The sequence below is a fragment of the Phasianus colchicus genome, chromosome 3, assembly GCF_987193195.1.
Source record: "Phasianus colchicus chromosome 3, bPhaCol1.hap1.1, whole genome shotgun sequence".
Taxonomy (NCBI): domain Eukaryota; kingdom Metazoa; phylum Chordata; class Aves; order Galliformes; family Phasianidae; genus Phasianus; species Phasianus colchicus.
In genome coordinates, this window is record NC_143438.1 from 7,122,084 (window position 1) to 7,139,776 (window position 17,693).

General features: G+C 38.0%; 1 long non-coding RNA gene across 1 annotated transcript; it reads left to right on the top strand.

Moving 5' to 3' along the window:
- Positions 1–12,643: 12,643 nt before the first annotated feature.
- LOC149918387 (uncharacterized) lies at positions 12,644–14,908 on the top strand. Its single transcript, XR_016465414.1, has 3 exons — positions 12,644–13,073; positions 13,741–13,978; positions 14,109–14,908. It is a non-coding gene; the product is annotated as an uncharacterized LOC149918387 (long non-coding RNA).
- The last annotated feature ends 2,785 nt before the right edge of the window (positions 14,909–17,693 follow it).

Genomic DNA, 17,693 nt, shown 5'->3' on the forward strand with positions numbered 1-17,693 from the left:
GGCATTCCTTTGCTCTGAGTGCAACAAAACTAGTTTTGTATTAGTCATACGTAGGCTTGCCAATGTACTTCATGCAGATTGATTCACCTTGTTGATAACTGCAGTGTGTTGCTAATAAAGGAACATGCTGAAAACGAATCCACCTATATTGTATGTTTGTAGTTATATTCATTGGTGTCAATTAAGTTCAAAGAGCAAAGAAGGGCAGTTTGGATTTTCTTGAATGCTTACAGTTGTTAATATGTGTTAAAAAAGGACGATCATCTCTCCTAAAGCTTTGAGCTGTGTTCTAAGATTCACTTTCTTCACTATATACGTAACACATTCTTGTTTTTCACTTCGAATGAGACAAGTATATGGGGACAGAAGGAGAAGGGGGAAAATAATAACTATAATAAATAATAACCAAAACACTTCTACTAACAGACTGTTTGTATTCAGCATGCAGGATGCTACTGGTAACTGTTCTTTTTCACTGATAGTCTGATAGTACCATATTAATTCTTTCACATTATTGGTTGCAATCACACTGTGACAAATTTTCTTTGGTTTTATAATTTGCTTTTTCAATTGGAAAAAAGACTGCTTTTTTTTTTTTTTTTTTTTTTGAAGAACTGGGGGTCGATTTTCTCAGCTATGTTGGATGCTTAAAAAACTCAAAGAGGGGCTTCAAACTTGAGGCATTCCAGCCGCAGCTGCTCAGTCCCACAGCCTCTTGCCCTGTCAGTTGTGCTGATACAACTATTTGCAAGGCCATGCACTGTTAATCTGTTCAGTGCGCTGGTTTAAGCAGTGGTCTGAAAACGAGTGTTTATTTTTTAACCCTGATCTGCCTTGCAACACAAATCTACAAATCATTTGTCAGCACAATGGGTGGCCAGTAACTGCTACTTCAGCAGACCTGTGACTTCCAGAGCTTGAAACGTAGAGCAGTCGGGTGTCCAAATGTGTTGAAAAGTTCCACACCTTTATGTCTGTCTGGCTTTATGTTCAGAAAGCCTGAAAGTAGTTTTTTTAAAATAAAAAAAAAGTTCTTGATTACCACAGACAACGTCTGCTAAAAATAAGATCTGGAGGAAATAATGGCAGCGTTTACCTGGTTCTTTTCACCTTCAAAGGACTTTACCAATGAGGCTTAAGTAATTACCTACAATGTAGTATTAAAGAAATGCTACTTGCATCCCAAATAGGGAAAACAAGAGAAATGATGTTATTTGCACAGTACTCAAACAGAGTCTCTAGGGTCCCACTCATAGTTTTCTGAAGTACCTCTGTAGCAAATATCCAACAGTTCCCATTGCATAAAAATGGTGAGTGCCGTTTTAGATGTCCAGGGATATCTGAGTCATCTGCATGGTGGTGGAAATTTTGTCTGTAGCACATATAACTCATATGATGTACTCTGATCTGATCTCTACAGCATGTGAACAGTTGGTACACTCTTGAAGTTTGTTGCACAGTTCTGTGTTGTCTGTTGGAATCTTCTGGTCAGCAAGGTGTGAAAAAATTTGTCTGCATGGTTCAGAAACTTTAGTAAAATGAGGATAATTCTTCTGACCTTTGTAAACCACATGCTCTTCTATTCCTGAAATGCTGGAAGACTGTTTTGGGCCAAATTTGTCCCTCTTTGGAAAATTTGAACATATTCCTCAATCTTACTGCAATGGAGAAAGGCTTAATTAGCCAGCACTTGTAGAGAGGATTTAGATTCTCAAAGAAAAGAAGTATTCATGTCTGCCATGAAGTTTTACAAACCAAGCTCAACTCTAGGATGACCAAACCTCTGCAAGTCATAGAGTATGACAGAGATGATGTTCAGTGCTCAGCAAGGTCAGCTGTTCAGTGAATAATCTTTTTATGGCACAAGTTACAGTTGTCAATAAGAGGCACAAAATCTTTAAAACCAGCAACTTCTGAGATCAAAATATGCCTACACATGAAAGCCTCTATGCATTTGCTGAGTAAATAAATAACAGCTAAAAAGACAGTATGTGTATTGGAACACATAAGTTTTTACCTTGTTCTGTATCAGTGTTTGCTCTACATGGATAGAATGAGATGAGTTTCTGGTCAAACTCTGTTACCTAATTGTTAAACCAACTACTATGTAGGTTTGATAACTCCTGTTCTGAGCTACCAAGAGTTGGAAATAGCACAGAACATTGTTTTCTTCTTGTATAACATGTCGGTTCTAGGAACAGGAATTTCTTTGTGAAGCATGTGTCCCTTATACTGAGAAGGTGGGGGAGAGAGGCTGTTTGTGCACAGCTTTTATTATTACTACTAACCAGAGAGATTAATGTCTCCTGCTGGGGCTGCTGTTTCTCTCAGGCCTTGTAGAAGGGGAATGGGAGGAAAGCACGGAATTTGATGAGGAGAGCTAGTTTCTGTACTTTCTGATGGATGCTGATCTGGCTGATTATTGGGAATTGCACTGCTGATTGCTTGCACTCTCTTGTGCAGTCTCTCAGCAGACACCACTGAATCATGTGCAATTTGTTATAGTAAATTAGAGGTGATGAATGGAAATGCCTTGCATCCCACACTCTCAGAACTTGGGGAAATGAATTCAAATTTAATGGAACAGTGGTCCCCTCCCCTAAACCCTGACCTCATATTTGTCCTGTTTTTGTTTCTCTGTTTTAAGTCTTCACCCTGTGGTTAATTTTTTTGAATGGCAGATTGAAGATTTGCTGATGGTGGGACAGAACCTTCTTATTGTGCCACAAAATCACTTATTTATATATCAGATTCAGCTACTAATATGATTTCAAATATTATACAGATGACTCTCCTGTCTAAATGAAACAAACAAATAAATAAACCTATTAATTCTATGGACTCTGCACAGTTGTGGTCAAAAGATGGAGGCAGGCAGCTTAAGAAAACCAGCTTTCCTATGAGAGAGCATTTGGCTATTCTTAGTTGAGGAATTCCTGCTGGTTTTGGTATGTCAGCATCTGTTTTGATAACAGTCATCTTGTACAGTAGAAGTATTGCTGTTTTGTAGGGACCTGAGGCATGCCAGACCCATAAATGTAGGCAAATGGATATTGCAAACTGCTGGAAACCTGAAGGGTTCAAATTCAGTTTTGAGGAAAAAGTTCTAACAATGGTAAATTACTCACTGTTAAATTACTTTGGTCATTTCATCTGTAAAACTGGGAAGAAAGGAAGATCAGTAGGAGTTTCTGTATATGAGAGTAAGAGTTATCAGGCTTAAACAATTTATATAAAACTGCTGGTGCTTTGTTTGCTTGTTTGTTTGCTTGTTCTTAAGCTTTTTAGAAATATTTCCAAGGTGCAGAAGGAAAAATAACAAAATGTGGGTTTTGAAGTAGGGAAGCAATAATAATAATAATAATAATAATAATAATAATAATAATAATACTTAAAGTAGTAAAAAACATTTATATAAGAAAAGGCTATCTCATGCTGGAAATCTTTTCATAAAATATAATTTGCCTTGTCTTTGAATGGTGAAAATATGAAGGAATATACGAACTCATGTGTTTCTGTGACACTTTCTGCTCACATACCCTACACTATTCACACATAAGTTTAAGGACACTAGTGTGGCTCTGTCAGCACTCTTCACATTGGGGCATCAGTTAGTTCCAGGCAGAATGCCTCAAACTCATTGCAGGCCTTGTGCTGCAATCTGCTTAAAAGCTCAGTTGCTGTTCTATTTGATGAAGGCCTTAGATTGAAACTTAGAAACTCCATAGGCCACCTGTAGCTTTAAAATTTCCTAACGTAAATTTGTCTCAATTTTCAATACTGAAAAGTCTCTAGAAAAGGGCTTTTTTTCTTCTTCTTCTTCTTTTTTTTTTTTTTCTAATAGCTTTGTTTGTCATTGTCCATTGGTGGAGGCTTTGAAGAGCTAGAAATTATCTGAGTCCATCTCCATCATCTGCACTTGTGGTAATTTTCATGTTGTCAGCTTCGGACCAATAATTGCAAAGCTTGGAAACCAGGGCATCCCATGGTTTTGCACGGTTCATTGTAAATTCAGATTTAACCACTAGTTCAAAAAAGCTAAATGAATTTTAGTGTGAACAGTTGATAACTGATTCAGTAAAATGTCTCAAATGTTTGAAAAGAAATACATATTTTTGTTGGAGGGGGGCACAGAAAAACCTAAAGAATGTAGTGTTAGCCAAGTCACTTCTAGACATGATGAAGTGCTTTGAAATTTTCTACTAGTTGTTTAGATGATATCTTAGACACCTGCGTTCTTAGCAGCAATTAATTAGATGAATTTGTTTTGTTTTACTGAACACATTTGTGATACTGTGCTTGGCTGAGCCTGGTGGTAGGCTGAGATCACCAACTCAAACGTGCTACGGGCTAAAAGTGACTTGAGAGATTGCAGAGTCGCTACCATATTAAATCCCACTACTATATATACTGTATATTGTTGCACCTGCAACAAAAGTTTAACAAAGCCCATAAGCGGTTCTTAGAATATTGGCCAATATGGTAAAAGAGTAGGATTGATTTCTTTGACTTGGAACACACAGTGGACTTAAAATATTCATAGTTTTCAGCCTGCTGCACGGTAACTTAATAACGCACTATTTTGAAGAGAGAGATGCTGTGAGTCTTGTGGTACTGCTAATGGATTTGAAGAGGATGCTAATGTATTGTACCAGGAAGTGAATTGAGCTCTCGTGTGTAAAGGGGGATTAGAAAATATAATTATGAAAAGCAACAGTCACAGGCTTGAAGTTTCATTGATGTGTGGCTGCTACAAACAACGTTTTGTTGATGAGCAAGATGACTTTGATGGGTGTATGCTGCCATAATAATCTTCTCTATGAAGTAACATGGAATGAATTATAGAAATAGCCATTTTGTGAACTATGAAGGGAAAAATTAAATGTAAAGTCTGATATTGACAAAAACCCATGAAGCTTTTCATTTGAAATAAAAGTTGTGTACAGAAAGCTTAAGCTTTCACATCAAGAACTGCAAGAAGGCTTTGGGAGAGAAAAATGCAGCATGATATAACTGTTAAGCCACAAAAAAATTGGTGCCCCAGACAAAGGGAACAAAAAAATTAAATAATTCATGATTTCCAGCTGAGTATGGGAGAAGGATCTGAGCCTTTTTGAATTTAATTCTCTAGTTCAGTAAAAATGAATGGCATGTTGCTGTGAGTTGTGAGTATATTGGTTTGGATGTCATAAATTAGCAGTCTCGTGCATGAATACAGCTGCTGGGTGATGACGACTTCAAATATTAGCCATTATCACACTTGCTGATTCAGGTATCCATTTTGTGAGTCACATCTGATGCACTCATTCCTGCATGTGGTAGTCGTGGTTATGGCCTTCCATAAACAAGTGTTTGAGTGTCTTCATCTGAACAGATTCTTCTTGTGTCTGTGGCGTCCTGATATGGGAAGAGTGCAAATGCCTGAACTTCCAGATTCCCTGGAAGAGCACAGAATGCCTGAGTCCTCTCAACTTCGGACATGAATTTGGCTGCATTAATGCAACTTGAAATCAGAAGCCTTTAGGAAGTTGGACATGCCCACAGCCTTTTTCAGGGGCTCGCAGCAGAAAATGGAGGCTCAGTGGATGGTAACTCCCTTTTCCCTGGTGAGAGGAACTAATGCAGTACACGGCCCTGTGGAATCTGAGGCATTTCTGACTCAGCATCGGCTGCGTTTAACAGTGTAGACAGACGTGTTGTGGGTCATGGGCCACGGCATGCTTCCAGTTATGAAGTCTGTCTTTCATGCTGAGAGGAGCTGTGCCATCACATAGTCCCTTTCCATGGTAAAGACGTTTGGCTTCTAAAACTTGTGGCCTCAAAATTTTTCCTAAGAGCTGGAGCGTTTGACTGTCTAAATACTAAAATTTCTTAGCAATAAGATACAGGACTTGCCTGTGGAAAGAAAAATGCTTAAACAGACAGAGAACTGAACAAAATAAGGATATCTTACTGTCTTTACTCTCTTTTCAACATGTAGCAGTAGATACGAATTACACTAAAAGTTTCTTATTCAGAGAAGTGCATTGCCGTACACAAATACAATTATTCTCTTTTTGTCCATCAATATAAAACTTTGTCTCTTGCAATTTTGCCAGTGTAAGTAGTACGTAAAGACTACTTATTTTAGAAAATGGTGTAACCATGTACAGTGGGAAAAGTCAGCAGTAATACTGTTTCAACCGCAGTGTTGTACCATTTTCCATGTGATGCAAGTATCTGGTGTCAGTCAGAAGCAAAGAAAAATATTGCAGATTGGATCCCTGCTAAGTTTTTAAAAATCATTTATTTAGTTGCTTATAGCTTTTACAGTATTTTTTAATATAAAAACAAGAGGCTCCGTGCAAAATTTGAGCAAGCTTGTTGAATTTCATGTGGTTGGCCAACATAGACAATTTCCAGGGAAAATGTGTGTGCTTACTTGCAATCCCACTAACAAGACAGAACTTGTACCAAAATGTGCACAACAAAATTCCCTGTTACAGTAGCCCTAACATGCTCACAGCATTACTCAGTCAGTCTGTCTTTCATATGCTTTTGTCCCACATCTTCCATTTTTCAGATGCCAGAACTATGTGTTTATAGGCAGCAGTGATGTGAGAGGGTAATAGTGACCATTACGTGTGCAGTAGCCTAATTATCTAAACTATGCAAAGCGTATTATGTGTTCCAGCATCTCTTGTTTAGAAAATTGTGTGCAATTGTAAAATACATTTATTTGTGCTTTTAAATTACTCCAAAATGTAATCTGAGGTTGGGTATGGGAAGTGAACTGCAATTACTGCTCATTATAGCGTGACTCATTAGTTTCAGAAGGTTGAATTTTTAATATCAGAGTTCAGATTTGGTTGCTTGACCAAGCTATTGAGTGAAACTTTTGAAGTTCTATATACGCCATACCTCTGAAGAGTATGAATGGAGGAGCTTAGTCATGAAAGAAATTGGAGACACTTCTGCTCATTCCTCGTGTTACTTAAACAAAGAAAAATTGAGCCATGGATTTCCAAGAGGAAATCTTAAAGTACATTTGCTCCTGTGGAGATGGGAACACATTTGTCATAATATACAAATAGGTAAAGACTTTGAGGGAGGGGGATGGGGAAGGAAGAAGAGAAGAAGGGAGGGGAGGGAGTGCAGGCTGAATGTCAAAATTTTTGTCTTCCTTCTCACGCCCCTGTTAGAAATGGAGAATATTCAGCAGAGAAAAACATGCATTTACGAAAATCAGATTGTGGAATTTTTCATAATGGAGGGAACATGAATACACAGCCATTTGCTTTCTTCTTCCAGAGTATTTATTTAATTAAAACTCTATGATTAAATAATTAAGAGGTAATAATGAATTTAGCACGTGTATTATAAAATGTATTATGCAAGAAAACATAATCTGAAAAATAATCTACTTAATTTCACCCACAATGTTCATTTAAAGATTACTTTGCTACTCTGTAGTTTTGTCCAACTCATTCCTTTTTCTGCCTCTTTCTGCTGGCTTTCCTTTTCCTACTGACTCATATATAAGCTGTTTGTCTTCACTTCCAAGGCATTTGGGGTTTCTGCCAATTTAACTACCTCTCATTCACTACCAAAATGTGACTTCTGCTTTTCTTCAATGTCAAGTCTTTCCTATTGTCACATCTTTTCTATTAAAGATTAAATTAGTATCTGTGTTTCCTTATACACTGCAGTTTGGGAAGAGTTCTTCATAAACATATCCACTGTTTGTCTTCATACATTCCTTTTCCATAATGCCCATTTGAAAAAATAATAATAATAAAATGCTTTCAACAAACCAACTTGTCAGCTGCAACTCTGCTGGTATCCTGGTCTCTCTCTCATATTTACTGGAGTTCTTCATTGATTCTTCTGTTTCTATGTCTCTTGGTTATGGTCTCTTTTGTTTATTTAGAATGGAAGTTCTGTGGGCCAAAGATCATCAGATCATCTCTTTTTTTTTTTTTTTTTTCCCCCAGTATGTTTGTGTATTGCCCAGTTCAACAGAACTCTTCTTAGAACTAAGGTTCTGAAAGACTTAGGAATATCAGTGTAGTAGCTTCAGCATAATTTTTACCTCTGCATTTTTTTTTTTTAATCTGAAACAATCTCATGGCTTTTGTAGCCAGGGTGTTCATGCTGGTGTTTCACCATATTGAAGAAATGACCATTGATGATCACATCTGAGTGGCTACCTGATAGCTAAAGAGCTTGTGGTATGGCGTGAGGATTTGTCATAGGCACATAATGGCGAATGACTTTGGGTTGCAGGAAGAACTAAAGAGAAGGATCATCTAATGAGGTGTATTCTGGTAGGATTGCTCCCATTTATGCATCTATTTGTTGCCAGATTTGATTTTGCTCCTGCTTCTGGTTCAGCTGGGTGCTTGCAGATTGTGTCTCTTTAGTATAAAACAGGTCCATTGCCCTGTGACTGTTAATCCTCCGATGACTGTTTTCATTAATTTCATTGAGATTGTGTCTGGTAGGCTGTTCTCCAAATGCACTGCTTGCCTGATGCGAGGGGTCAAAGGCCTTTGGATTCTTCATGTTGTGGATCCATACATAGAATAGTCTGTCATGTTTCATATAGTGAACACAGTGTGTGGATGTAAAAGTACTTCTCTCCTTGGCTTAGCGCTACTTGTATGTATGTGGTTTCATTTATGCAACTGAAAGCACCATGCATGATTCTGTAGGTTTTTCACTCTTTGGCATGCGTACCATTTTGTTCAAGACTCTGAACATCATATATTCTTTTGATGGAATAAGAATGGAATCAAACCTGCATTCCTCTGTATCTTTTCTGCTGGACTGGAAAGGATTGGGCAAGGAAATGAAAAAAAGGAACCTGTTTTTTATACTTTTCTCTGATTTCTCAAGACTGTGGAAATAGTTTGAAGAGTTGCTTCCTACTTTATTCTAGGGCCTAATCCAATTTTCCACTGGTATTAATGAGGGAACATGCCTTTGTTTTCATTGGGAATTGGATAGCATCCATAAGAAATAGGATACTTCACTACTGCAAGCATATCTCCTTTTCCTGTGTAGTACTTGGTGTTCATCCTAAAGGCTACTTCACTAGCTTGAAAAGCTTTTCAATTTTTCATTTATGAGAATAGGCTTATTGCTTCTGTGGCTTCTCCCTAAACCTTATTCCTCTTTTTTTTCCTACCTTCATTATCTTTTTTTCTTTCTTCATAGAATGTTATGAACTATAGTAGCACATGGACATAGTCATTCTGGCCTTGTTCCAGTGGGAATAATGAAAATATTATTTTGTCTATGCAATGTTTTCTTCTTGTATTACGCTACCTAGGATTTGGTTTGGTTTAGATTTTGATGTCCGAGTGTTAATGAGATCATAACAATGTTATCTGTGTAGAAGTGTTACAGGTAATGGGGTTATGCTTCAGTTCTTATAAGATTATTTCATGTTGAATAGACCTCATTGTCAGGACATTTGTTGTTTATTTGACCTGATTGTACTCTACACCTTCTTTGTTTCACACCTTTTCTCCTACCTGTGGTTTTAAAAATGGTTCATTTTCCCTGTCCTCCTTTTTTTTCTCCTTTCATTTGCACTTTTATAACTTCTTAAGACTTTACTCTTGTTGTAAATATCTATGTTCTGAATATTCTCTGACCATTCCAACTGAAGTGTTTATTTGTCTCAGGAAACATCAAACTTCTCCATTAGGAATGGATGTGATAAATCCTCCTGAACATGCAAAGTGCGTGTCCTATCTTTGTGAGTCTCAGCTGTAATTTTACAAATGTGGGAACTCAACTGTTATGTGCACCTTTAAATATCATTTTGAAAGCATCATTTTTTCTGACAAATTTATTTGATTTTTTCACTCTTTGTTCCCTTTTTCTTCTGATCTTGAGTTTCAGCATCAGAAAGGGGAGAAGAGTCCCCTGAATATCAGAGCCTCAAACTCTTCATTCTAGAAATCAAGTCTTGTGATGGTAATTCACAGGTTTCTTAGACTAGATATATTGCTTTATAACAATAAAGTGATGAAGCTGGCAGGTCATAAGGGAGCCTTGGTGAGAGCTAGAAAAATTGCTTGTCTGTCTTGAGCCTGCAATAGAGCTTGCAGGTGGAATGCCATTGGGTTACTTACATGGGTGGTCAGATACATGAATTGGGATTAGAGTTTTTCTGGATCATTAATGGAGGCTTAACTGGGATGCTTCTTGATTTCTGTGATTTGTGTTTTAAGAATTGTACTTGGTTGGCCTTTTGAGGATTTTTTCTCGTAGTGAGAGAGGAAGTGTTGAGGAAGATAAGAGAGAGAATGTGAGAGATAACAGGACTGAGAATTAGAACTATAGGGTTGGTTTTTTTTTTTTGGTTGTTGTTTTAAAAACATGTTGTGATGCTGCACTACAATCCAGATTAATCTACAAAGTGTTCCAAAATGACATGCCAGCAAACATAAAACGCTTTGCATCCCCAATTGTCATACATGATATAAATAATCAAAAAAACTATACTAATAGGAATATGGAACAGAAATATGAGATGAAGACGTATCATCTATTTGTATTTTACAATGAATTCTTCCAATGACTGAAAACATAAGTCATGATTCTCCTTCATTTATAGTTGTGAGCTGTCTGTCCATGCTTATGTGCTGAAAGGCATTGATGCACTATTGAAAGAGCCCTGTAGTGCTCATTTAATCAGTGTCGGCACTGCATTTCACATAGAGCAGATCAAATCTGACTGATTTATCACAGACTTTGAGGTAAATTTTCCTGTCGGTGCAAGTATATTGTCCATTAAGGAGAATGGGAGTTAGACCTGTCAGGAAAGAACCTTCTATTGTCTGCTTATGGTAATGTTTCTCCAGACACAGTCCTACATAAAAAGTCAGGCTGCAGGAAGGGATTTTAGTTTGGAAGATTAAACTGGCGTAGAGCTCTACAGAAATATTCAGTGCAAATGAAACCCTATGCATAAAGTCAGAAGGGAAGACGTATGCGTTCATATCAATGTGAATTTCTAAACAATCAGTTTAACTATTTCTTTCCTATGCCATTTTTTAAATAAAAACTTACTTATATTTTATGATGTCAAGAGGGAAGTTATTTTTTACCATTTAGCTTTCATAAAAATGCACAAGCTTCTTTGAACTTAAATAGCACTAAGTGTTCTGTTAATGTGTGCTATGCACTCTCTGCAATACAGTCACAGCATTTCCTAAACGTAAGGTATACACATGACCAAAATTTGAAAAATGCTACATACCCAGCCTGTAATTACCTGGAAACCTTATATGTGAACGATGGCAGTGTGCTTATATGTTCGTGGATAATAGCTTATTTGGTCTTCTTATGGAATTCTCTCAGTTTAACATAATGTCTAAAGCACGAAGACCTATAAAGGATGTTTTTTATTTTATTTTCAACTGAGTACATCATCCAAGGAACAAGATTTGCTTAGAGCAAATATCTCATATTGTGCGCCTACGACAAAGTAGCTGATCTTGAATAGACTGTGTCTCATAACTCTGGCAGTAAGCATTTGGGAAATTAAGTGGTTATTAAGGGATGACAGGAAAAGAGATTTCTTCCAAATTTTGTCCGTGTTTCATGACCCAAGAGAAGTTGCTATTACTTAAATATTTGAATGTATTTCTGTGGCTTGTGCTACGTGGAGTACAGAGTGGGATGTGCATTTAGGATGTATCTGAGTACCCTAAGCCAAGGATGAGGAAGAAAATTCATTTGAACATAATAAGGGATAAGATGTAAAATTTTTATGTTGAATTCAGAAGCTTTCCCTGTCACCGACTTCTTAAACAGTGCTCATCTACATTGTGTCTAAGTGTTTAAAGCGCATCAGGAGGTGCTTTGGGTTCTGTCTGGGGCTTTGTCATTGACCTGTTAACACCTTTTGGTGGATAGGTTGTGCCTCAATTTATCTATCTGTAAAACGAAGGTGACTGCCTTATTTGAAGGTGCTCTTTAAAAATATAAAATAATAATAATAATAAAAAAAAATAAACAGAAAGTGTCGGGTGGTAATAATTTATATTAATAATTTATTTTTCCAGCATTGTTTATGTGTAGAGTATGTCTAAAGTTAGGATGGGTTTCCTTTTGGAAGGTATTTGCATTTATCCCTTATTGCTTCCAGAACTTCCTGTAAACTAAATATTAGTAGCAGGTTTTGGATAGGTGACTTGCAGGGGAAATCTTGGAGTACTGTGGAATCAGTATTGTGAAATACTGCTCCTAATCCAGATCAGTGCTGAATTCATACTTTTAAAAGGCTCCTGGTTAGACTTTAGTAGGAAAGGCTCTAATAAAAGCAGTGTTATTAACAGTTGTGTAAAAGCAGAGCTGTTGGTATTTTCTTGCATTCCCTCCTTAGAGACTAAATCACACCACTGTATACTTCCTATATAAATTAATTGCCTAAAACATAGATCTTCACTTACTTTCTGCTCAGAATGCCAGTGAAATTAGATATCTATGTAGTCTATAAAATACTTTAAAAATATTCTGGATGAAAGGTGTCAGAAAAGTGTAAGGTGATATATGCATTTTACATAAATAATATTTTCATTCCTTAACATGAACTTACCACAGTTTTAACTGCTGTTGGTATGCAAGTTCAGAGTGTCCCAGGTACTGAGAATGATCAAGATAAATACTGACTCTAGACAGTAAAGTGATCAGAATTAGGATCCTGATGTGATGTTGTTTATACCAGGTTTAAGACAAAGTACGCTTATACTTCTTAAAGAGGTTTCCTCCTGTCCTGTGGAACATCTTCTCCTTGGACAAAATTGCTTTTGCTGTGTTGAACATGGGGGTACATAAGGCTGCCACATCCCAGGTTTCTTACCTGCTATCTTCATCCCAGGGTCAGGGGCAAACTCACAACCTGGACACTGCAATGCTTCGATAGTTGGGCACAATGCAGGGACTGTGACATTGTGGCACTCTGGTACCAGTGGAGACATATTTTCTCTGATTCCTCCTACCAGAGAATAGGAAATCGGTCTATTTCAGAAGAAATACCTGTAGGCTCCAGGCTGTCTATGGAGAGCATTTCTGTGGTCAGTGCTTCGCACACTTTTCTAATGACAAACACAGCAGAAAAAGTACATTTAGACTTATAGGTTTGGGGAGAAACTTGCATTATCTGCCAAACTGTTGTACATTTTAGTGTCAAAAGCTGAGTAATGCTGCCTTAAAGAAGTTCACTAGGGAAATACTTCTGGCTGCAAGAAGCCTAGGTAAAAAAAAACCCATAAGCAGCAAGCATTTACTCTCTTATCATTATTTTTTTTCAAGTTTATGAAAAGACAAGATGTAGTTCCCTTAGCAAAATTTGTGGATATTCTAAAGTATGGTCTATATTTTTTTCTTACAAAAAGTACTAAGTGCTCCTGGACTTGCTTGTCAGTAACATTCACTGAGCTGCACTAATTTTAAAAAATTCAGAATAGAGTTTTGCCACTTTAGAGATAATCCATGAAAGCTCTCTTCCTGCAGACTGCAATAAATCATCTCCTCCACTAAAAGCCTGGATGTCATTTGAAATTTATTGCATGGAGCTGGTAGTGGACTTAAAAGCCATTTCACATGTCTTATTACTCCAGTCATCTAATTTATGGATTTCAGCCACAATTGTAGTTGGAAAAGTACTTTCCTTCAACTGATTAATATGATTTCTGCTTTTGCATTCATTTCCCTTTTTATATTTTTCTATAATCATTGCAGGAGACTTTGGCATCCAGGGTTCAGATATGAAACTGAAAGAAAGGTGCCAAGACAGACTGATGCAGATTGACTACGCTTTACTGGCTCTTAGCAGCACTTGTCAAAAGGCATCTTAGTTATTGTTAGTTGAGCAATCTCGCCCTAGGAAAGAAAAAGCTGTCGGAAGCTTCCTTGTTTAACACAAGAATCTGTAGCTCCAAGGAGGCAGCATGAAAGCAACCTATTAAACACAAATGAGGTAAGCATAAGTAACACACTTAACACGAAGAATGATAAGATATTGCAGCCTTTTTCTTTCCATTTCTTAGTGTGAAAACTAGCCTGAATTTACTGCCATAGGTAAAGAGTGCCTTTTTGTTTCTCTTCAGGCTGATCTCTGTAAGGAAAGGCAGTATGAAGAAGTATGGATGCTAACCCCAAGGGGGACCATTTATTCATTTGAGGAGTTTAGTCTTATGCTAAATTCCACTGATATGCATCGTAGGTGAACTAGGAGCTCTGCAGCACATGTGTATGTGGTTTGCATGTATACTTGCATAAATAATTTATGATGCATGTTATGAAAGTATCAAAAATTCGACTGGCATTTTCCAGAAGGAAATACTGCATAATCCTTGCCCTGAGTAGTTTATGTTAATCTTAAAAATACCCAGCCTACATTTGTACCAGTATGCGCTTGCATAGTGATGGATAGCCAGTAAGGAACAGCATCATTGGCACTATTCGGTCAGTTCTGCGGCATTAAAGCACGGTGTGAGGATTTAAATGCTTTCTTTGTGTTTACCTCATACATAAGTTGTTACAGCAGTGACAGGTCAGGCATAGACCCATCCAGATCTGCTTAAAGATGGATGGTCCCTGAGGCAATGGCTGAAGTTTGTTTGCAGCATGGACATGGCTGTGGTTCCCCTGTCAAGTGCCCATGGCCTGGATGCCCAAAATAGATGGCTGAGGCAAGAGCCAAGCTGTGTGCAGCGGCACTTTTTCAGCTGGGCAGAACTATGATTACTGGCCCAAGTGATGGCTTTACTTCTGGAGCGAACACTGACACGCTACAGAGAAGCCGTGTGCGGATGGATTACTATGTGCCTATAGACAGAGTCTAATGAGGAGGAGAGAGTCGCATAGCTCTGATTCCCAAATACCTATTGACTGTGTTTCCTGCGAATTGGAAAAGATTAAAAACAAAAACGGTGTAAAGAAAATCCTGCTGTGGTTTCTACAATGCCTGTTTTCTGCTAATAACACCTGAGAGGCAGCGCGAAATAACAGCTGAGGTGCTTAAGGGCAGCTCTAGTGCCATCTACCTCCTGTGCACATCTGTGAATGTGGGCATGCATCCAAAAAGAGGCTGAGAAGAAAATCAGGCAACGGTGAGACCATTGCAACTGGAGGAGGATTTAGTCCTCAGCTGCGGAATCTGTAAGTTTCTGGGTGTGATCTGGGCATTCCAAGGGCCAGGGTATTTGCCAAGTGTTAGAGCAGACCTCAGATTGATGTAGAGAAGCTGAAATTTCTTCTGCCTACCAGGAGGATATACTGCACCTGGGGTGCCTCCTGTTCCCTGCAAAACATGCAGCCACTAGTAGGCAGATTCCACAAGCCCCAGTACGGCTGAAATGCCGCCTGCCTCGTGCTCATCTCTGCTGGGTGATGATTTTTGTGGAGCCTCAGTTGCCCAGGGTTCAGTGCAAGTGGATCTGGCAAGTCTAAATGGCAGTTTTGTAGGGAATTTTCTCTCCAGTACCGCTGCTGAATAAAAAGCTGATGCTGTAATAGAGAATACAACGCTGGAAGTCCCAGGATGATGAAAGATTAATGAATAAGGCTTAGACTTGCCACAGCTGTTTCTTTCTTCTTTTCCAGTGCATAGACAGTAATGTTATGCAAATATAAACATATTAGCCAAATATTAACTTCTTTTTTAAACACAGCAAAAAGCAGCATGTGACAGGTTCCTATATCTAAAACAGAACAATGCGTGTTGCCAGTTTCAAACTGAACTCAATTGAGCTGATACTGACATTTCAAGAGAAGATTGTTTTGTAAAGGCCCCATCAGTTTGCATTAGGGTTTAATAATGAAACAAAGATTTGTCTTCCATGCAGAAAAGTTTACTTAGGATCCAAACCTTGAGCAATTAATGTAGCTACTGTAGCCGTAAGAGCTAAGGTGATTTACCCAATTTGAGGCTTGTGAAGTAAGCGCTGCTTATTTTCTGTTGTCAATTTTTCACAGTTTATACCTCAGCATAATGATCTGTCTGTAGTTGGACAGTATTTTCGGGAATGTTCAATCTGAAAATTAATTTGCTTCATCTGTAGCGACGTCGTCTTTGTGTTTGCTTCCTGCGAATGTTCCCGCTGTCAAGTATGCTGGCACAAATATGGAAAGGCACCAATTTTTTAAACTACGTGCACAATTATTTGTGCTGGAAGTGCATGTGTGTTGTTTCATTTGGGAAACAGAAAAAAATGTATAAGTACTTTCAATTAACCAACGGAGCTTGAAAAGAAAGCGTTGAACTGTTTGTGTTTGCAGGGTGTTGAGATAGAGATTTTCCCCCATTTCAGTTGGATATTTTCAAGTGAATTTTAATCTGCTGAGGAAGAAAAAAAAAATTCTTATAGTGAATTATTTATTCATCTGTTTTAATAGTAATTTAACCTGTTACCTGTTAGTTATTTGCTGCTTCTACGTGGCTTTTGTTTTTCAAAGCAACGTGCTCTTTTTATTAAATCAATGATTTTCATTATCTGGACTCGTTATCATCTTTTACTGCTAGGTATCAAAGGCAAATCTGTAATCCATGTGCCATTTCTTCACCTTGCCATACTGAAGCAGTCTTCCATACATTGCTTTCTATGAGACAGAGACAAAAAAGACCAATTGGGAAGTGAGGCCCCAGAGTGGAGCAGCTCAGCAGGCAGCAGATTGTTAATGGCACCTGTATTTCAGTTTGCAGTAGTGAGTGCTAACAACAACACACACAGCGCGCTCTGCTTGATTTCCACTCCCCTCTCCCTGTTCTTTCCCCTACTCCCACACGCTTAATTAGAAAATCTAATGCAGCCAGAGACATTATCTGCCCTACCGTGTGTGCTAGTGAGGAATGCATTCTTTGATGTTGCTGATAAGCTTTTCTGTGTTGTGGGTAGTTAATTGGTAGTGGAAAGGAAATGTCTGGATTAGCGTAAAAGGAAGCTTCCTAACTGTCTCTCCTGCAGCTGGTCTCGCTGGTTGATGAGCCAAGGTGTGCTACTGATGTAGCAGTGGTAAGGAGGTCCTGCCAATATTGCCCACTCCCCAGCAGAACGGTACAGAGCACCTGCACCTTTGGAACCAGTTCTGAATTCTTCTCGTCTTTCATCTTTGCAAGGGAACAAAAATAGGAATAAAACACAGCGCTTCCCAAAACCCAGAGGACCAAATTTCCTGCTGGTATAAATCAGCATGTGCATATGTAACGTAATCTTTTCTCAGGTCATGCTAGTCCATCAGCATTCTGAGAGCACAGAATGTGTATGTTGAATCTTTGTAAGACAGTGAACTAGCTGGCTGGTTAGATCCTTGCAAAACTCAAAATATGTACCTGTTGTTTGTTTGTTTGTTTGTTTTGTTTTGTTTTTTATTAGAACCTCTGTTTCATTTGGGTTTATTTACTTGCAGCATTAAGGGCTTGCACCTATCTTTGCCTGTTCTGAAAGGAAGAGTTTGCTACTAAATTCTAGCTCCTCATTTACATTACTACAACCTGTAGTCAAATCTTTCTTCATTCCTCTATTTAAACTAGATGGTAGAAGGATCGTGATCTTTCTTTGGAGGGCAGAACATATTTTGAGATTTTGTTTTCAGTTTGTTTAGTAGCATTAGATCATGCGACATTTTCTTATGTTTCTGTCTTTTTGCTGTTCTTGCTAAGAAGACTACTACTTTCATCCAGTAATAGATTA